Below are 22,829 nucleotides of genomic sequence, written 5' to 3' on the forward strand. Positions count from 1 at the left end.
GATCTATTCAAGTGAATCATAGAACCCCTACAGTGTGGATGCAAACCACTCAGCCCATTGAGTCCACACTGACCCTCTAAAGAGCATCCCACCCAGATCCATCCCCCCTAGTCTATCCCTATAAACACACATTTCCATGACCAACCCACCTAGCCTGCACATCCCTGGACACTATGCAATTTAGCATGGCCAATCCATGTAACATGGTCATCTTTGCACTGTGGGAGGAAATTGGAGCACCTGGAGGAAACTCACACAAACAGGGAGAATGTGCAAACTCCATGCAGACAGTTGCCCGAGGCTGAAAGCAAACGCCAATCCCTGGTGCTGAGAGACAGCAGTACTAATCACTGAGCCACCATACTGCCACAGTGCCTGTGCTAGCATGGAATGAATGGTCATTTAGGACAGCTACCAGGTGACTGCTGTTGTCCATCAAATTACAACAGAGGAAATAAAAGGAAAGAAACTTGGGAAAGAAAAGCAAGAATGGCTTTCATTATTGTCAATCCAGTGAACTATAGACATTTAATAGGTTTCCCCAGGCAGATTATTGTCTAAGAAGCAGCAAATGTTTTGCTAGTATCATCCATGTACAGAGTATTGGCTAATGGACAGGAAATGGCAGGTGGGAATAAGGGGTTAATTTTCAGGTTGGCTACCTGTAACCATTGGGGTTCCACAGGAATTAGTGCTGGGACTGCAACTGTTTACAATATAGATTAATGACTTGGAAGAAAGAAGCAAATTTACTATAGCCAAACTTGCAGATGAAACAAAAATAGTTGGAAAGGCAAGTTGTGAGAGATATTGATGGGTTATATAAGTGGGAAAAAGTTGTCAAACGAAATATAAAGTGGGAAAATGTGGAAGGAGAATAAAATAGAGAATATTGCATTCATTTCTGGTTGCCCTTCTCTTGGAAGGATGTTGTTACACTTGAGCGGGTGCAAAAAGGATGTTGCCAGTACTGGAGGGTTTGAATTATCAGGAGAGGCTGAACAGGTTGGGACTTTCCTTCCTCGAGCATTGGAAACTGAGGGACGAAGTTATAGAAGTTTATAAAATCATGAGGGGCATGGATAGGCTAAATAGTCAAGATCTTTTTCCAAGGGTAGAGGGTTCCAAATGTCTAAGGTGAGGGAGGAAAGATTTCCAAAGGACCTGAGGGGTAACTTTTTCAGAGAAGGGTGTGTGTTTGGGAAGAGCTGCCAAAGGAAGTGGTGGAAGCTGGTATAACTACAACATTTTAAAAGACATCAGGATGGGCAAATGAATAGGAAGGGTTTGGAAGGATATGGGCCAAACTCTGGCAAATGGGACAATTTTGGATTGAGATATCTGGTTGGTGTGGATGTGTTGGACTGAAGGGCCTGTTTCTGTGTTGTATGGATTGATGATTCTATAACTGCAGAAAGCTGCAATGCAAAAGTACAATGGGGACACTTGTACGTGCAACAAAAATGCTGACACACAGGTGCAGTAGATAATCAGGAAGACTAGTGGAATGTTGACCCTTGGAGCTGGTGCAGGGGAGAAGGATTCATATTTTTGGTTCATTGGAATATCTTCTAGCATAAAAACGACCTGTACAAGAAAGACGGACTGCATCCGAATTGGAACAGGATTAATATATTGGCAGGGAGATTTGTGAGACCTGCTGGGGAGGATTTAAACTCCAGGGGTGGTGGAGGTGGGGTGGGAGGAGTTGGTCAGTAGACCCAGAGAAATAGTGAGGAAAGAGATCAATCTGAGACTGGTACAGTTGGGAAAAGGAGCGAGTCAAACGGTCAGGGCAGGCAGGGCCAAAGCAGAGAACAAGGTAGTACTGATAAATTGAATTGCATTTATTTCAATGCAAGAGGCCTAACAGGGAAGGCAGATGAACTCAGGGCATGGTTAGGAACATGGGACTGGGATATCATGGCAATTACAAAAACGTTGCTCAGGGATGGTCAGGACTGGTAGCTTAATGTTCCAGGATACAAACACTATAGGAAGGATACAAGGGGGCAAGAGAGGAGGGGGGGGGGGTAGTGTCTTTGATGAGAGATAGCATTACGACTGTACTTAGAATATTCCTGGGAATACATCCAGGGCAATTATTTGGGTGGAACTGATAAATAGGAAAAAGATGATCACCTTATTGGGATTGTATTATATACCCCTCCCCCCCCAAGTATTCAGTCGGATATTGAGAAACAAATTTGCAAGGAGATCTCAGTTACCTGTAAGAATAATAGAATGATTATGGTAAGGGATTTTAACTCCCCAAACATAGACTAGGACTGCCATACTGTTCAGGGTTTAGATAGAGAGAAATTTGTTAAGTATGTACAAGAACATTTTCTGATTCCATATGTGGATCTACCGACTAGAGGAGATGCAAAAATTGACCTACTGTTGGGAAATAAAAAAGGGCAGGTGTGTGAGGTGTGTGGGGGAAGCACTTTGGGGCCAGCAACCATAATTGTTTTAGTTTTAAAGTAGTGATGGAAAAGGGTAGACCAGATCTAAAAGTTGAAGTTCTAAATTGGAGCAAGGCCAATTTTGATAGTATTAGGCAATAATTTTCATTCCTAATGAAGGGCTTCAGCCTGAAACGTCGATTTTCTTGCTCCTCGGATGCTGTCTGACCTGTTGTGTTTTTCCAGCAACACATTCTCAATTCTGATCTCCAGCATGTCTCCAAGAATTTTCAAAAGCTGACTGGAATTTAATTTAGATAACTGTGAGGTGCTGCATTTTGGAAAGGCAAATTGGAGCAGAACTTATACCCTTAACGGTAAGGTCTTGGGGAGTGTTGCTGAACAAAGAGACCTTGGAGCGCAGGTTCATAGTTCCCTGAAAGTGGAGTCGCAGGTAGATAGGATAGGACATTGGTTAGGCCGCTTTTGGAATATTGTGTGCAATTCTGGTCTCCGTCCTATTGGAAGGATGTTGTGAAACTTGAAAAGTTTCAGAAAGGATTTACAAGGATGTTGCCAGGTTGGGGGATTTGAGTTACAGGGAGAGGCTGAATAGGCTGGGGTTGTTTTTCCTGGAGTATCGAAGGCTGAGGGGTGGCCTTATGGAGGTTTATGAAATCATGAGGGGCATGGATAGAGTAAATAGATAAGGTCTTTTCCCTAGAGTGGGGGAGTCCAGAACTTGACGGCATAGGTTGACTGTGAGAGGGGAAAGACTTAAAAGGGACCTAAGGGGCAACTTTTTCACACAGAGGGTAGTGCGTGTATGAAATTAGCTGCCAGAGGAAGTGGTGGAGGCTGCTACAATTACAGCATTTAAAAGGCATCTGGATGGGTGTATGAATAGGAAGGATTGAGAGGGACATGGGCCAAGTGCTGCTAAATGGGACTGGATTAGTTTAGGATATCTGGTCAGTATGGACGAGTTGGACCGAAGGGTCTGTTTCTGCCGTGTACTTCTCTATGACTATGAGGTGGAGTATAAGACTGGGGAAGTCTTGTGAGAACTATACAAGGTGCTGGTGAGGCCACATCTAGATTATTATGAGCAGTTTTGGCCCCCTTATTTAAGGAAAGATATTATTTCGTTGGAGGCAACTCAGAGAAGGTTCAGTCAGATGATCCTTGGCATGAAGGGATTGTCTTATGAGCAAAGGCTAAACAATTTGGGACTCTACTCATTGGAATTTAGAAGAATGAGAAATGGTCTCATTAAGATGTATAGGATTCTTAGGCTTGACAGGATAAATGCTGAGTGGATGTTTCCTCTCGTGGGAGGAAACCTCTCACCTGAGCCTTTCTTTCACCTTCACGAGGCCACCATTTCACAACAGTGTCATGAAATTTCAAGACTCCTACAACATAGCATCATAAAATCTGGCAAAATGTAAAATTCTAAAATAATTATTTAAGGTTTGCCCTTTTAGCAATGTAGATAAATGATGCAAAACAAGGATGATGGGTATCTCAACATAAAACAAAGAACTGCTAATGTTGGAGATCTGAAACAAAAACAAGAAATGCTGGAGAAACTCAGCAGGCCTGGCAACATCTGCAGGAAGAAAGCAGAGTTAATGTTATGTTTCTTCCCACAGATGCTGCCAGATGATTTTTACTTTCATTTTTTGCCAGGGCTATAATCAAATAAGAATCGAAGAATCCCTACAATGGAGAAAGAGGCCATTTGTGTCTACACCAACCATCCAAAGAGCATCCACATCCTCACCCTATCCCCACATTTAGTTCAGCTAATCCACCTAGCTTGCACATCCCTGGACATTAAGGGAGCAATATAGCATGAGTAATCTACCTAACCTGCACATCTGCGGAGGAAACCAGAGCACCCAGTGGAAACTCACGCAGATACGGGGAGAACTTGCAAACTTCACTCAATCACACAAGACTGGAATCAGACTCGGATCCCTGGCGCTGTGAGGTAGTAGTGCTAATTACTGTACCCTCATTTCCATATGGGTTTTACAAAGGGCATTCAGCCCATTGTTTCTGTTGGCTAATTCCAGTGCAATGCTTTCTCTCTCTTGCCTTTAAAATATTTATTAAGATTTTTTTTAAAAGTCCCTGCTCAACCACTGTGAGTGACTAGGGAGTCCATGTTCCAATCTTCTGAATATCTTTCATAACTTTTCCTTGCTCTTTAAGTGACTATTATAGATTGGTGGCCACTTGTTACTGTTTTACCAACTAGAGGGAATAATTTTTCCTGCTCATTTCATCTAATCCCCTCAAACCTTACAAATCTGTGCCTCTCTTCTCTTATTGTAGAAACAACAAATCTACAATGTGGCACTTCAGCCTCAATTAAGGCTCTTAATGCACATTTCACATTATCTGTGTTTTGAACAAGCCTGCACATGTGAGAGAGGTGCTCTGATACAGAAAGTATGCTCAGTTTCTCAAAGCAAAATGCCTGTGAAATACACTCATTTCCTTTTGCCTGAAACCTTTTGCTTTTAATTCTGTTGGACCTGTTCTGTACGGCCTATAAATAAAATTATGATGAATTGCAGTTGTGCAGGGTACAGATTATTCATGATTCCGTTTTCACAACAAGGTTAGTTTCCTTTAATAAAAATATCCGCAGATGGAAATGTGTTGCTGGAAAAGCGCAGCAGGTCAGGCAGCATCTAGGGAACAGGAGAATCGACGTTTCGGGCATTAGCCCTTCTTCAGGAATGAGGAAAGTTGGTCCAGCAGGCTAAGATAAAAGATAGGGAGGAGGGACTTGGGGGAGGGGCGTCGGAAATGTGATGGGTGGAAAGAGGTCAAGGTGAGGGTGATAGGTCAGACTGGGGTGGGGGCGGAGAGGTCAGGAAGAAGATTGCAGGTTAGGAAGGCGGTGCTGAATTTGATGGATTTGACTGAGACAGGCTGGGGGGAGGGGAAATGAGGAAACTGGTGAAATCCGAGTTCATCCCTTGTGGTTGGAGGGTTCCTAGCCGGAAGATGCAGCGTTCTTCCTCCAACCGTCGTTTCGCTGTGGTCTGACGATGGAGGAGTCCAAAGACCTGCATATCCTTGGTGGAGTGGGAGGGGGAATTGAAATATTGAGCTACAGGGTGGTTGGGTTGGTTGGTCCGGGTGTCCCAGAGGTGTTCTCTGAAACGCTCCGCAAGTAGGCGGCCTGTCTCCCGGCTAGGAACCCTCCAACCACAAGGGATGAACTCGGATTTCACCAGTTTCCTCATTTCCCCTCCCCCCAGCCTGTCTCAGTCAAATCCATCAAATTCAGCACCGCCTTCCTAACCTGCAATCTTCTTCCCGACCTCTCCGCCCCACCCCAGTCTGACCTATCACCCTCACCTTGACCTCTTTCCACCCATCACATTTCCGACGCCCCTCCCCCAAGTCCCTCCTCCCTATCTTTTATCTTAGCCTGCTGGACCAACTTTCCTCATTCCTGAAGAAGGGCTAATGCCCGAAACGTCGATTCTCCTGTTCCCTGGATGCTGCCTGACCTGCTGCGCTTTTCCAGCAACACATTTCCATCTCTGATCTCCAGCATCTGCAGACCTCACTTTCTCCTTAAAAATATCCGCACTATCAGCTTTAAGAAAAATAATCTATTTCTACAGGCTACCATATTTAAAGCTACATTTTTCTGAATAAATATTACCATAAAATGATTTCACTGTGTTCTGTAAATAAACCTAGAATAATAGGCCTTTGTGGATTGTGGATTGTCTTGTAGGAACTAGAATGGTCATTTCATTCATGTTAATTTGTGATTGTGGTTATCACTGCATGCCAACCACATGGTGCCCTGACCTTTAGCACTCAGTGCTGGCAAATTACCAAATGTTTGGAATGAGCTCACATTTAATCATAATCAAGTGCAAAAAATTTTTTTTAAAACCCTGCATTTTCTGAAAAGATGGCAGATTCTGATTAATAATGGGCCAGGTTTTATATTTATAATGTCTGCAAAACTCGGAGATTTTACCAATATTCAGTTACTGAAACTGACAGCACCAGTAGTCTATGCATGTGCTTAAGAACATGCAATTTTCTGTCAAGCATTCAGTGAAACTTCATGCCTGTCCAAAGAAGTACCACAGAACTGGGTGGGAAGACACAGATCAAAAGTCCCACCACCTTCCTGACTCCTTGATTCTGCCATATATAAAAGTAAAAGGTAAAGTCACCATTGTCTTGCCAGACTATATGGCTGCACTCAATACAGATTGTTTAACCCGAGGGTCACCATGCCTCAGGTGAGGGGAGAGGTTGAGAAGGAGATTCTTTCATGGTAGGATCAGCTGGTGGATAGTACAGCTGCATGCTGCCAGCTGAGCTTTAAGGATGGCACCAGTGCCAGGAATCTTGCAAGGTCCTCCATGTAGCTGAAAATGTGTTGCTGGAAAAGCGCAGCAGGTCAGGCAGCATCCAAGGAACAGGAGAATCGACGTTTCGGGCATAAGCCCTTCTTCAGGAATGAGGAAAGTGTGTCCAGCAGGCTAAGATAAAAGGTAGGGAGGAGGGACTTGGGGGACGGGCGTTGGAAATGCGATAGGTGGAAGGAGGTCAAGGTGAGGGTGATAGGCCAGAGTGGGGTGGGGGTGGAGAGGTCAGGAAGAAGATTGCAGATTAGGAAGGCGGTGCTGAGTTCGAGGGATTTGACTGAGACAAGGTGGGGGGAGGTGAAATGAGGAAACTGGAGAAATCTGAGTTCATCCCTTGTGGTTGGAGGGTTCCTAGGCGGAAGATGAGACGCTCTTCCTCCAACCGTCATGTTGCTATGGTCTGGCGATGGAGGAGTCCAAGGACCTGCATGTCCTTGGTGGAGTGTGAGGGGGAGTTGAAGTGTTGAGCCACGGGGTGGTTGGGTTGGTTGGTCCGGGTGTCCCAGAGGTGTTCTCTGAAACGTTCCGCAAGTAGGCGGCCTGTCTCCCCAATATAGAGGAGGCCACATCGGGTGCAGTGGATGCAATAAATGATGTGTGTGGAGGTGCAGGTGAATTTGTGGCGGATATGGAAGTATCCCTTGGGGCCATGGAGGGAAGTAAGGGGGGAGGTGTGGGCGCAAGTTTTGCATTTCTTGCGGTTGCAGGGGAAGGTGCCGGAAGTGGAGGTTGGGTTGTTGGGGGTTGTGGACCTGACGAGGGAGTCACAGAGGGAGTGGTCTTTTCGGAACGCTGATAGGAGAGGGGAGGGAAATATATCCCTGGTGGTGGGGTCCGTTTGGAGGTGGCGGAAATGACGACGGATGATACGCTATATATGGAGGTTAGTGGGGTGGTAGGTGAGGACCAGTGGGGTTCTGTCCTGGTGGTGGTTGGAGGGGCGGGGCTCAAGGGCGGAAGAGCGGGAAGTAGAGGAGATGCGGTGGAGGGCATCGTCGACCACGTCTGGGGGGAAATTGCGGTCTTTGAAGAAGGAGGCCATCTAGGTTGTACGGTGTTGGAACTGGTCCTCCTGGGAGCAGATGCGGCGGAGACGAAGGATTTGGGAATATGGGATGGCGTTTTTACAGGGGGCAGGGTGGGAGGAGGTGTAGTCTAGGTAGCTGTGGGAGTCGGTCGGTTTATCGTAAATGTCCGTGTTGATTTGGTCGCCCGAGATAGAAATGGAAAGGTCTAGGAAGGGGAGGGAGGAGTCTGAGACGGTCCAGGTGAATTTGAGGTCGGGGTGGAAGGTGGTGGTAAAGTGGATGAAATGTTCAACCTCCTCATGGGAGCACGAGGTAGCGCCGATACAGTCATCGATGTAGCGGAGGAAAAGGTGGGGGGTGGTGCCAGTGTAGCTGCGGAAGGTGGACTGTTCCACATATCCTAAAAAAGAGGCAGGCATAGCTAGGGCCCATGCGGGTGCCCATGGCTACTCCTTTGGTTTAGAGGAAGTGGGAGGATTGGAAAATGAAATTGTTCAGGGTGAGGACCAGTTCAGTCAGTCGAAGTAGGGTGTCAGTTGAAGGGTACTGGTTGGTACGGCGGGAAAGGAAGAAGCGGAGGGCTTTGAGTCCTTCGTGATGGGGGATGGAGGTGTACAGGGACTGGATGTCCATGGTGAAGATAAGGCGTTGGGGAGCGGGGAAACGAAAATCATGGAGGAGGTGGAGGGCGTGGGTGGTGTCCCGAACGTAGGTGGGAGTTCTTGGACAAAGGGGGACAGGACCGTGTCGAGGTATGCAGAGATGGGTTTGGTGGGGCAGGAGCAGGCTGAGACAATGGGTCGGCCGGGGCAGTCAGGTTTGTGGATTTTGGGCAGGAGGTAGAATCGGGTGGTGCGGGTTTGTGGGACTATGAGGTTGGAGGCGGTGGATGGGAGATCCCCTGAGGTGATGAGGTGATGGATGGTCTGGGAGATGATAGTTTGGTGGTGGGAGGTGGGGTCATGGTCAAGGGGGCAGTAGGAGGAGGTGTCCGCGAGCTGGCGTTTAGCCTCAGCGTTGTTAAGGTCGGTGCGCCATACTACTACTGCGCCTCCCTTGTCTGCCGGTTTGATAGTGAGGTAGGGGTCCTCCCTGTAGCCAGTATTTCTGCATTTTGGACAATAGACAGTGGCTGTAAGAATAAGTCAAAGACTCGGGATCCTACAGTAAGCAACTCACCACCTAACTTCCCTAAGCTTGTCCACCATTTACAAGGCCCATTTCAGCTGTATGATAGAATTCTCTTCATTTGAGTGGGTGAACAAAACACCAACAACACTCAAGAAGCTTGGCACTGTTGAGGACAAAGCTGCCACATCCATAAACATTCATTCTCTATATTACTGGTGCACAGTAGCACCAGTGTGTACCATCTAAAAGATGCATTGCAGTTTTTGACCAAGCCTCCTTAGACAACACCTTCCAAACATACAGCTACAGCAATCTAGAAAGCTAGGAGCAGCAGATACATGGGAACATCACCACCATATATTTCCTTCCAAGCCATTCACTGTACTTTCTTGAAAACATAGAACAATACAGCGCAGAACAGGCCCTTCGGCCCTTAATGTGCGCCGATCTGTGAACTATTCTCAGTTTGTCCCCCTACACTATCCCATCATCATCCATGTGCTTATCTAAGGATTGTTTAGATCTCCCTAATGTGGCTGAGTTGACTACATTTATCTCTCTACCCTTCAGGCACTCTGCCTGTATTCCTGATGAAGGGCTTTTGCCCGAAACATCGATTTTCCTGCTCCTCGGATGCTGCCTGAACTGCTGTGCTTTTCCAGTGCCACTAATCCAAATACATTAGCAGGTAGGGCATTCCACACCCTTACCACTCTCTGCGTAAAGAACCTGCCTCTGATGTCTATCTTAAATCTAGCACCCTTCAATTTATAGTTATGCCCCCTCATACAAGCTGACGTCATCATCCTCGGAAAAAAACTTTCACTGTCTACCCTATCTAATCCTCTGATCATCTTGTATTTCTCTATCAAATCCCCTCTTAGCCTTCTTCTTTCCAATGAGAACAGACCCAAGTCTCTCAGCCTTTTCTCATAAGACATCCCCTCCAGACCAGGCAACATCCTAGTAAATCTCCTCTGCATCTTTTCCAATGCTTCCACATCCTTCCTGAAATATGGCAATCAGAACTGTACACAATATTCTAAGTGTGGCCACATTAGCATTTTGTATAGTTGCAGGATGATACTGCAGCTCCGGAACTCAATCCCGCTACCAATGATACCTAATGCACCATATGCCTTCTTAACAGCACAATCAACCTGGGTGGCAACTTTCAGGGAGTTATGTATATGGACTCCAAGATCCCTCTGCATATCCATACTACCAAGAATCTTTTCATTGACCCAGTACTCTGCCTTCCTGTTATTCTTTCCAAAGTGCGTCACCTCACATTTAGCTCAATTGAACTCCATTTGCCATCTCTCAGCCCAATTCTGCAGCTTATCTAAGTCCCCCTGCAACCTGTAACATTCTTCCAAACTGTTCACTACTCCACCGACTTTAGTGTCATCTACAAATTTACTAATCCATCCATCTATGCCTGCATCTAAGTCATTTATAAAAATGACAAACAGTAGTGGTTCCCAAAACAGATCCTTGTAGCACACCACTAGTAACCGGACTCCAGGCTGAATATTTTCCATCAACCACCACTCGCTGCCTTCTTTCAGAAAGCCAGTTTCTTATCCAAACTACTAAATCACGTTTAATTCCATGCCTCTGCATTTTCTCCAACAGCCTACCATGTGGTACCTTATCAAAGGCTTTACTGAAGTTCATGTATACCACGTCAACTGCCCTACCCTCATTTACATGCTTTGTCACCTTCTCAAAAAACTCAATGAGGTTTGTGAGACATGACCTGTCCTTGACAAAACCATGTTGACAATCTGAAATCAAATTGTTGCTTGCTAGATGATAATAAATCTTATCTCTTATAATCCTTTCCAAAGCCTTTCCTACAATAGAAGTAAGGCTCACTGGTCTATAATTACCTGGGTCATCTCTACTGCCCTTCTTGAACAAGGGCACAATATTTGCAATCCTTCAGTCTTCTGGTACTAAACTTGTAGACAATGACGACTCAAATAACAAAGCCAAAGGCCCTGCTATCTCCTCCCTAGCTTCCCAGAGAATCCTCGGATAAATCCCATCCAGCCCAGGGGACTTGTCTACTTTCACTCCTTCTAGAATTGATAACACCTGTTCGTAACTAATCTTGATTCTTTTTAGTCTAATATCTCGTACCTCATTCTTATTCACTACAATACTCTCCTTTTCCTGAGTGAAAACCAATGAGAAATGTTCGTTTAGCACCTCTCTGATCTCCATAGGGTCCACACTTAACTTCCCACTCTGTCTTTGACTAGCCTTATTTCTACCCTAGTCATTCTTTTCTTCCTCACACACTTATAGAAAGCTTTAGGGTTCTCCTTTATTCCAGTTGTTAAAGACTGCTTGTGTCCTCTCTCTGCTCTTCTTAACTCTCTCTTTAAATTCTTCCTAGCTGATCTGTAACTCTCCATCGCCTCATCTGAACCATCTTGCCTCATCAATACATAAGTCTCCTTCTTCTGCTTAACAAGAGATGCAATTTCTGTAGTAAACCATGGTTCCCTTACCTTATCACTTCCTCCTGTCACCAATCTTTTGGTATCATTGGGTCAAATCCTGGAACTCCGTCCCTCTAACAGTATTGTGATCTACCTAAACCAAATGATCTGCCACAGTTCAAGATGACAACTCACCACCACTTTCTCAAGGGCAACTAAAGATTCACAATAAATTCTGACCCAACCAGCAAAACTCACAACCTACGAATAAGACAAAACATCCTCACTGTAAGTTCTTTTGTTCACATTTATAATTTACACTACTTATTTACACCTGAAAATATATCCCCATCCTGTGCAAAGTAAACGTACAATTAAAAATGTTACTTAACATTTGCACTCAAAATTGTTTTTGGTGTTGCCTGATTTCAGTTAATGAATATGAGGATACTTGTTACTACAATTTGGCGACAAAGTTGAGGGAAATGCTTCGAAAACTCTCTGCAGAGTCACATATTGGCCACAGTCTGCAATTACATAATTGCACTTTAAAGGGATGTTGACATAGAAATTTACATACCGTTGACATAGAAATTTACATACCATTGACAGAAAAGCATGACTAAACATCATGGAAATACAAGCATGGTTTGTGAACAGTGAGCATGTGTCACTAACAATGTGTAAGTATATTTTTAATTCCCAATTTTTCCTGAAGATTCTAATATTCTATTGAGCTTCAATATTAATGTTGCATAATTTATCATCTCATGTGAAACCTAAAACACACACTAAAGGATAAATTTTACCAGAAATCAGAGAGTCATCAGGTTTGAGGAGTTCCATGGAAAGTTTCTGTCCACAAGACAAGCTCAAGCACTTTTTCCTCATGCCATCTTCCCAAACTCATCTGTGCTCCTCACTTGTCCTACTCTCCTACTCTCAGCAGGCGGAATCACTGGCCACAGCCAGCCCTCTAAGGTTGTTTGCATTGGTGCCATCTTCAAAGCTCAGCTGTGCAATCCCTCAAGCAATGGCAGCGTGCAGCTATCCTGTCAATTTCCCCAGACTGTTGGGCCAAGGGAAATTGGTGCCCTGTTTTGTTGATGGAACTTGGATGTTCTGGATGAGGTGGGCGTGCCTATGATCACTGCCCATCTGATGTGTCCTGAGATGTTGTTGCCAGATTGAGGGCTGGACAAGTAAGCGGTGAACAGGAGTCTCTATGTTACCACTGTGACTTACACATTAGGAATCATTTTCATTTGGTTTCTATGCAATGATTGGGCACATCAATGGGCTGAGATTATTTTACAATGAGGGTGCTAATACATGCAGATTGGTCTTTTGCTGCTCACTGCTGAGAATCTCTTCTTGCTGTTCAGCATCTGAAAAATGGGACTTCTTGCTGCCATCTCACATGATTCTCCCAAATTATTCACCATCAATCAAATTGTTTAGTGGATAGGAAGAGACTGCTCTGAGTATGTTGCCTTTATTTTTGGTGTCTATTTTATTTAGAGAAGGAATTACCTGAAACAGCAATCAGCTTTTATACATGCGTCCTACCTTTAAAGCAAAAAAAATTCCAAGCCTTTGAATGGTGTCAGTATTAATGAGAAATTTGGGAGAATAAGGCAAGAATGAGGAATGAGATTCCTGATGAAAAGAGGTGAGTTTTCTCTTTTTCATTGGCTAGATGAGACTCTTGAGTAAGCAGCAAAGAACTTATTCACACACATTTTCATCTCATTAGGTAATTTTACTTCATTTCTATGCAGTTTGCATTCTCCCAGGCACTGGTGGAGAACTTGACAGCACCAATCCCAACTTAAAAGCATTGGCAAAAGCAGGGCTGACCACTTCGTTATGTCAATCCTGGACAAAGTCATATGACTCTTCCGGACTACTACTGCACTTTGGGACTCGCTGACAGCGTGTATTGCAATGCATCTGCCAGGCCACTCTGTGTCTAAGGACACACAACAATTTTGTCCATCTGCTCAGGGTATATTTTATGGCTGTTGACTTGCTTTCTTAGCACTCGCTCACTTTGTACTTACATAGACACTTAAAGCATCTCTGCCTTGTCTTTTACCGTAGTGGTGCTTAATTCAGAGTTTACACATCACAGCACCTCTTCTTACCTTGCCTGTTAGCATAAATAAGAAAACCTGATCCATTTGTCTCTGTCCCCAGCACCAAACATTTAAGGGGGCGGACATGTTGCTGTACAGCAGTGTGTTATATACAATGATGGTCAACATCCCAAAATGCTCTAACCATTTTTAATGATTTGGAGATGCCGGTGTTGAACTGGGGTGTACAAAGTTAAAAATCACACAACACCAGGTTATAGGTTTAATTGGAAGCACACTAGCTTTCGGAGCGACACTCCTTCATCAGGTGATCACCTGATGAAGGAGCGTCGCTTCGAAAGCTAGTGCGCTTCCAATTAAACCTGTTGGACTATAACCTGGTGTTGTGTGATTTTTAACTTTAACCATTTTTAGCCCTTCATTCCAAATTGTGTTCTTAAAAGAGGAAGGGTACAAGATACAAAATAATTACAGATATAAATTCAGTGGATGTCTGGTAGAAGTTCTGTGTGTGACTATAGAATGTTACATTTAAAAGTGTCAAAGAAATGTAAAGCTGAGAGAGAGTAACTTGAGATAATGAAGAGGTTGACTGTTTGTGCAACCTCATGCAGGCATTTTGTGGTTTCTCCTTCCAAGAATATGCAAAGTGGAGTTAACAGCAAGCTTCAATACTTAACTTATTATTAGGCTGCTGTGGAGTAGTGTGTCTAGTGTGCTGTTATAGTTTGAGAACTATGAACTAGTCCTGCACCACCGGTGAAGAATGGAAGAATCTCTCTCACAGCTTGTGCAATAGATAATTAAAAAAAAAAATCAAGACAAAGGAGCTTCAATTAGAATACAAGACCAAGAATCTTCAAAATTAACTGTTCAACTCCGAACGTCAATGGTAGCATTGGAGCCCAATCACAACTGCTTAACAGTTTGGGATACATTGTCTGGAATCATAACATGGGGAATTTGGTCTGCCATTTGGTCTAACATGCACTATGTCAATATCACACCTACAGAACATGGCAGCAACTTATGTGGCAAATGCATTGCACTCAATCAAAGGCATCGTCCATTCTCAGTCCAGGGAGTTGACTGTGATCAGTCCTGGGAGTTTAGGAAATAACATCAAGGGAGGGGGTTTGATCATTGAGAAAACTCCATGCTGTATCAGGATAGTATGAATCTCAAGTGTAGAGTTTAGAACTATTATGCTGGAGGGGATAATGGTTGTGAAAATGTGGCTAATTCCAAATATAGGAGTAGGATATGATATAGTATGAGATAACAAAAGGTAGTGTGGGAGGGGGATTCTTGCAAGTGACCATTGCCCAAGCAAAGAGAGGAACTGAGTGAGATGAAAGTGCCTGGAAGAGTTATTAGTTGTAGTGCAGGAACAGGAAAGATTCTGAGTTGTTCTCAGTCAGATTAGGACGAGGGCAGGAAGCCTTACTAGTTGGGAGGATGAGGTGGATGAGTATCATATAACAAAGATGCTGCATGCAAGAATGGTAAACCATTATCTTTGGTGGGTGATGTGGGCAGAGACAGAGTTCAAGAGAATTTGAGATAGCAGAGACAAGATAGTGATGTTGTGATCAGACCCTGGGTGAGGTTCCCTAATTTGTTGCAATTTCACACAAGCTTCTCAAACTGTTATAATTTCAGGAGAGATGGGATGAACTGGCTCTCCTTATTTATTCGCCCACTCCCTTGGTTTGTGGCAACAAGGTTAATTTGAAAAGGATCCCTTCCCTTGTCCGAGATCAAATAAGCTTATGCTTAAAAAATTTAGTCAGGCTTCTTTGAACAACAAAAAGATAAAGTTCATTATTTATTATATGTGAGAAGAATTACTAACACAATGCACGTACACTCAAATTAGAAATAAGAGATAAGTCCACAAGAATGAGGTTTGAAAAAAGACAACTACATTTATCAGTCTGTGAATTATTCAGATTTGAAAATTGGTTGAAATTTTGTAGTTCTGGTACCTTTCACCTGTGATTGAATTCTAGTATTCAGGGTAGTATCTCATTTCCTTTTCAAGTGGTTTGTAGCACTCTGGGTTAGATGGGATCTTAATCTGCAACACCGAGGTAACTAGGTTGTATATAGTCAACTGTGACAATTACAACAAGTCAATGCTTAAACCCACTAGCCCCCTCCAGTAGAGTTTAAACTGGCTTTTTAATTCCTATCCTTGTATATTTGTAGAAAGCAAGGTCAACAAATTGCTGCTTTCTGCTGAGAGGAAAGAGATAGCTTCCCACACTCCCATTATTTCTTCTAGTTAAATCTTTCCCTGTTTGAGGTTTTCTTGACAGTTTACATATGTGACATTCCACTGCCTCAGACAGGATTTTGTCCAGTCACTGAATGTAAATTTGCAGTTTCTTTCAGCAGTCTTCCTCTTAAATGTGGTTTGGAGGTGCCAATGTTGGACTGGGGTGGACAAAGTTAAAAATCACACAATGACAGGTTATAGTCCAACAGGTTGATTTGGAAGTACTAGCTTTCAGAGCACTGCTCCTTCACAACCACCTGGTGTTGTATGATTTCTAACCTCTTAAATGTGATAGACTTTTGCCATTTTAGCCTTTTAATTCTGATCTACTGTCGTAACAGAATCACTTGAAGAGTACAGGAAGTCATAGACCTTTTGGCATTGTTAGGCATCATTTTTCTCGCTCAGGACAGTGCGCTGACTGCTAACCATTACTGCAGTGCCTATTTCTGTTTCAGTTGGCAGCGTCTGTTCCATGGCCTCTTTTGGCAGTCCAGAGAAAGAAAGAGATGGCCCTCCTCTCCAGCATCCCATTTAGGTGAACCTGCAGATTCCTGTACCTGAACCAGTTTGCCAACTTCCCTTTCTCAGCCATCTCCTTCATAATAATGGTCAATCAGACTTTGAGTGGTAGTTAGAGTCATAGAGTCATAGACATGTACAGCACGGAAACAGACCCTTTGGTCCAACTCGTCCATGCTGACCAGACATCTCACCTGCCAGCACCCAGCCCATATCCCTCCAAACCCTTCCTTTTAAATGTTGCAATTGTACTACTTCCCCTGGCAGCTCATTCCATACATGTACCACCCTCTGTATGAAAATGTTGCCCCTTAGGTCTCTTTTATATCCTTCCCCTTACTCTAAACCTATGCCCTCTAGTTCTGGATGCCTCCACCCCAGGAAAAAGATCTTGTCTATTTATTCTATCCATGCCCCTCGTGATTTTATAAACTTCTATAAGGTCACCCCTCAGCCACTGATGCTGCAGGGAAAACAGCCCTAGCCTATTCAACCTCTCCCTATAGCTCAAACCCTCCAACCCTGACAACATCCTTGTAAATCTTTTCTGAACCCTTCCAAAGCTTCACAACATCTTTCCGATAGGAGGGAGACCAGAATTGCACACAATATTCCAAAAGTGGCCTAACCAATGTCCTATACGGCTGCAACATGATCTCCCAACTCTTGTACTCAATACTCTGACCAATAAAGGAAAGCATACCAAACACCTTCTTCACTATCCTATCTACCTGTGACTCCACTTTCAAGGAGCTATGAACCTGCACTCCAAGGTCTCTTTGTTCAGCAACACTCCCTAGGACCTTACTATTAAAATTTGCTTTCCCAAAATGCAGCACCTCACATTTATCTAAATTAAAATCCATCTGCCTCTTCTCAGCCCATTGGCTGAGCCCATCTGATCAAGATCCTGTTGTAATCTGAGGTAACCTTCTTTGCTGTCTACTACATCTCCAATTTTGGTGTCATCTGCAAACTTACTAACTATATCTCTGATGCTCACATCCAAATCATTTATATAAATGATGAAAAGTAGTGGACCCAGCGCCGATCCTTGTGGCACTCCACTGGTTTAAGGCCTCCAGTCTGAAAAACAACCCTCCACCACCATCCTCTGTCTTTTACCTTTGAGCCAGTTCTGTATCCAAATGGCTAGTTCTCCCTGTATTCCATGAGATCTAACCTTGCTAACCAATCTCCCATGGGGAACTTTGTTGAACGTCTTACTGAAGTCCATATAGATCACATCTACCGCTCTGCCCTCGTCAATCCTCTTTGTTACTTCTTCAAAAAACTCAATCATGTTTGTGAGACATGATTTCCCACGCACAAAGCCATGTTGACTATCTCTAATCAGTCCTTGCCTTTCCAAATACATGTATATCCTGTCCCTCAGGATTCCCTCCAACAACTTGCCCACCGCTGACATCAGGCTCGCTCCTTGCTTGTAGTGTTTAAACTTGTGCACTGCTGGTGTTTAAGCATGGAGCCCATGACATCAGTGTCAGCAGGAAGTAGCACTGGTGAGTGCATCCCCCTCTGAGGCCCTGTGAATGAATATAAAGGGTACCGTGAAGTCTAGATGCATAACTAATAGCTGTGGAAGTCTGTGTGAGGTTATCATTGCCTAAGGCTGAAAATCTTCCATGATTCTCCCCAAAAATGGCCCTTATCCAAAATTATGGGAATATTCAGCCCATTAACTTTAAAATGAAGCAATAATCCTGCCTTAAGTTACCATCATATTTCTGCATGGTCTCAGATAAATGCACCAAAAAAGGAATGTATTCAGAGCAGGAACTACTCTACTTCAGTATAAATCTGTAAAGACTCAAAATGGAATCTTACAGTTTTAAACTGTTGGTTTTCTATTTTACCTTAAACTACTGCTACGGGATGTTTTGTATACTTCCCGTGAGATAGTATCAACACAAACGGCATGGATATGCTTTGATGGATAGACTTACTGCTATAACTTATTTGGGAAATAGCCAAAAAGGAACTTCAAATTGGGAAGCATTGCTTATACTACTGCATTTGTTGCTTCTCATCCTCCTTGTTCCCTGCACCAACACCATCCCCACCCCCACAGTCATTGTCTGAAAGGCTGCTATTTCATACAGCCTTCTCATGTGTTGTCACTCATCATAGAGCCCTCTGGGGCTTTGTCTATCCTGATTTAGACAGTGAACTGCACTCAAACAGTGCTGGGTTTCTTATCTAACACCCAAAGTTTGAAAGCAATTCTGTTCTTCGACTCCAGAGCGGCCAACTTTTTTATGACTGCTTTTATGACTATATTATTGCCCGTCAAACATTTCTTTTAATGTATTTGTGATTTCAATGTCAGTCTTTGAACCATACAACCTGAGTTACATGGATTTTATAAAACTGGTTTGTGCTGTTTGGGCTGCTGCAGTGTATCTCTCGCGTTTCAAAGCTTCCAGTAATCCCTGCCCCCACATCATAAATTACAGAAATGATATGGGTGTCACTGATCCAGGAACTAGTTCCGCCTGTATGTTTAAAACTGAACCTGGACTGAAACTTGGAATTTGGAAAATTCGGCTTCAGATCAGGATCACACCCAAGTTAAAGTAGGATAATGTGGTGAAAACATTCTGTTAGTTTAGTAATGTTAATGCAACTTCTGAATTTTATAATGATTTTTAAAAAATCAGAAGTTGCATTTGAGTGACAGTGCAAAAAATCTTTTGTAATCTTGAATTCCTGTTTTAACTATTTCTACTCTGCCTACCATGGACAGAATTTTCATTCTTTTTCAGAAGCCCTCTTTAGAACTGCAAACTCCAAATATCCTAGGAGTGGGAGGTGTGGTGGATCTATGACTTTACAGCTGCAAATGCCCCAGATGACTAAGGAAGGAACATAGGGATAAAACAAAGCCACGTCCCGAACCACTCAGCCAGTCAGTATATGGGAGTAGGGGAGAAGAGAGAAGTGAAATAGATAACTGGAGCTCTGTTCCATGATGCCCTCCCTTTCTCTGATCATGTTGCTTATACTCAAAGATGTGGAATTATGTGGATGATACATATGAGAATAGTGCTATTTCTGCCATTTTTGCAATCAACGACATGGCTGTAGCTATTGTCCAAATATACGAGTATGGTTTTCCAGTACAGATTGAATGTGTGTGTTCCTAATACTGCCTGTGGTCAGTACGTTTTACATGTGTTTTCTTATCCACAGTATGGATCCAATCAAATTATCTGCAGCAAGCTACTGTGCGTTTAAAAGAGGTTATTTGTTCTCTCATGCTTGCCACAAATCAACAATGTTATTCACTTAATTTTTCTCTCTCTCTCTCTCTCTCTCTCTCTCTCACACACACACATACACATATACACACACACACACATCTAGGCTGTATATAGTACACTTTTACAAATTATGGTGAATGTGTATTGGTTTTATAACCTCAGACCTCCTTTGGGTCAGATCTGGTTTCTTAAGCTAAGCTTTCTGAAGTTGAAGCAAAGATCTTGTAAAGTGAAGGTTTCGAAGTAGGTTGAGACTTTTTGTTGTCAGAAGTTGGTTCTCAGATGAACTTGAAGTTGGGAGAGTCGTTCCATTTGCTGGAATCTCCATGTTTCATTACTCTGGCTGCTTGATTGTTTTCTGCTAAATTGTGTTCATTCTTCCTGACCACTGTTGGTTTAATGGCTTTCATGTTCAAATGTCTACCAATAGCTTTTGGCTGATTTTAGAACCTGACAGAAAACATGGCTGTCTTGCAATGTGACTTTCAAAAATTCAAGATGTTCCCAAGTAAGGAATGATATTTAAGTTGATTCCAATTTTCAGTGTTGTGGTTTAACACAGAGCATGAGACAGTCTGTTTCATTAAATAGGATGGAGGTAGGACTATTCACTTTCATCTGCCACCAATTGAGTTTTGATATCTTTTCAGATTGAACCTTGGCAACAGTCAGTCTTGAGAGTCTACAGTCTTTAGTGTTAACCCATCCTTGAACAAAATGATATATGAATTACCCAGATAGCTGCAACTGTCAATAATTTATTTATGTGTTCAGTTAAAACTTGAACTGCATGTAGGTCAAATGTCAAAACTCACATCATTTGCACCAATCATTTTAATAGCCTATCTGAGATGATTAATTAGTAGTTCAAAATAAAGGTCTCTTGGAGAACAGTAGTAGTGTCCCTACCCCTCTGAGCCAGAAGACCTGGGTTCAAGTCCCACCTGCTCTGGAGGTGCCTCATAACATCACAGAACAAGCTGATTACAAAACAACTGTAAGTTCTAAATATGCCATTTCTGTATTTGGCATAATATGGAAGAAGAATTGCTCCTTTTTCTGCAAGATTTCAGAGACCAATCATTAAACAGTTGCATTGAGTTTAGATGTAATCACAACTTTTCTATTTCAGTCTGAATTGGAAAAGAAACCAATGGGTCAACAATCTGATGTCTCTGTATAACCTGAACTTTTGACACTATCAACACAATAGTGTGCAATCTCTGCATCCTGATCTTATGTTGAAATTGATGTCTGGTTTTAACTTCATCACCTCCTCCACTGTACCTCCCTATCCCACCCCACACTGTAAATTAATCCCTCCTCCCACATGCTGAGCTCACAATATTAATTTTTTTTCAGTTGTCAGATATGTGTTGCTAGTTGGCCAGCATTTATTGGCTGTCCCTAGTTGCCCTCAAGAATAAGTGGGCTGACTTATTAAACAGCTGCAGTCCATTGTTGTAGGTTGATCCACAATGCCCTAAGAGAGGGAATTCCAGGATTTTGACCTAGCAACAGTGAAGGAATATTTCCAGTTTAGGATGATGAGTGGCCTGGAGGGGAATTTGTAAATGGTGGGCTGTTCCCATGTATGTGCTGCCCTTGTCCTTCTTGATGATGATGATCATAGGTTTGGAAAATGCTGTCGAAAGATTTTGATGAATTTCTGAGTGCATCTTGTGGATAGTACACACTGCTATTACTGAGCGTCAGTTGTGGAGGGAATTGATGCTTGCGGATGTGGTACCAATCAAGCGGGATGCTTTGTCCTGGATGGTGTCAAGCTTCTTGAGTGTTGTTGGAGCTGCACCCATCCAGACAAGGGGAAAATATTTCATCATACTCCTGACTTGTGCCTTGTAGCTGGTGAACAGGCTTTGAGAAGTCAAGAAGTGAGTTACTCACTGCAGTATTCCTGACTGCTCTTATAGCCATTGTGTTTAGATGGCGTGTCACTGATAACCCCAGGATGTTGCTAGTGGGGGATTCAGTGATGGTAACACCATTGAATGTCAGCTAGCAGTGTTAGATTGTCTCTTGATGGAGACGGTCATTGTCTGGCATTTGTGTGGTGCAAATGTTACTTGTCACATGTCAGCCCTGGCCTGGATATTTTCCAAATCTTGTTGTATTTGAACATGGACTGCTTTAGTATCTGAGGAATCGTAAATGGTACTGAACATTGTGGAGGGAAGGTTATTAATGAAGCAGATATTTCTAGGATTAAATTTCTTTTTCATAAAAAACAATCAAATATTTTCCCTAAAGTGTTTCACAAATCCAGAACTTCATGATTGTACATCCATTACCTTAGTTTCTGGGTTTAAATTTCCTAGCAAAAAAAACTTCAAGATCTTCTTTCTGGGCTCTGATGACTCCATCATATTGTCCTGCCCTTTCTAGAAAAGGGCAGCTACAGACTCTAGTATGCACTGTCATGGTTCTCTAACTTACTTCCACTTCCTCCAATCTACCAACCAAAGCTGTCTTTTAAGCATATATAACCTAGTCCTTTTAGAATTTTTCTGAAGCAACATAACATTTCTGTACCTCTTGCTTGCCTTCACCTCCTTTAAAGCCTCTCTCTAAAGCCTAACATTTCCCATTATAAATCTTCCATGTCTTGTTTGATGCCCTTGTGCATAAGGCTCTGCACGTTCTGCATGAGGAAGCCAGTATCAGTATAAGTCCTTTCCTTAGAGAATAAACTGAGTACATAACTGCTGGCAGTTATAACTGGCGTGGGCACTGAAGTTGGACAATTACCAGTTAAACTGTAAACAAAAGCAATATGCAACATCAGTTTGGATATTTAAAATCCAGGTTGTAGATTGAACTGATTACAATAAATTCCAATCCTAATTTAAAAGATTTATCTTTGTTTACATGTTCATCAATGGTGTCACTGCTACCACTGCAATGTCCTAGCTAAACCCAAGGCAATCATTCTTTCCTGGCCGCCTTCAATTGTGTATTTTTCTTACCTTCATATTACTCATAAGTAAATCGATCTACCAATGACATCTCAAGTCCTTATCTCTGCACCTAAACCCATTCAGTTTATTCCCTCATGAAATAATTGTTACATATTTGATCACGTCTCCAGAATTTTCTGTTGTTTCTCAATTCATGTTTATCCTACGTCTACTGCTGTAGGACATTCATCAGTGATAAACAATTGAGTAGAAATACAGAATGC

At 42.9% G+C, this 22,829-nt stretch overlaps 1 protein-coding gene across 1 annotated transcript in view; it reads left to right on the plus strand.

Annotated features, from left to right (window-relative positions):
* The first annotated feature begins 18,912 nt into the window (after positions 1-18,912).
* LOC122540403 (protein polyglycylase TTLL10-like) overlaps positions 18,913-22,829 on the plus strand; it is a 159,576-nt gene continuing 155,659 nt past the window's right edge. Inside the window, exon 1 of the mRNA XM_043676101.2 lies at positions 18,913-18,940. The gene's annotated coding sequence lies outside the window, so the exon portion shown is untranslated. The remainder of the gene's footprint in view (positions 18,941-22,829) is intronic.

This window comes from Chiloscyllium plagiosum, unplaced genomic scaffold (assembly GCF_037043375.1).
Source record: "Chiloscyllium plagiosum isolate Xiang-an unplaced genomic scaffold, Cpla_swu_hap1 HiC_scaffold_37, whole genome shotgun sequence".
NCBI lineage: Eukaryota > Metazoa > Chordata > Chondrichthyes > Orectolobiformes > Hemiscylliidae > Chiloscyllium > Chiloscyllium plagiosum.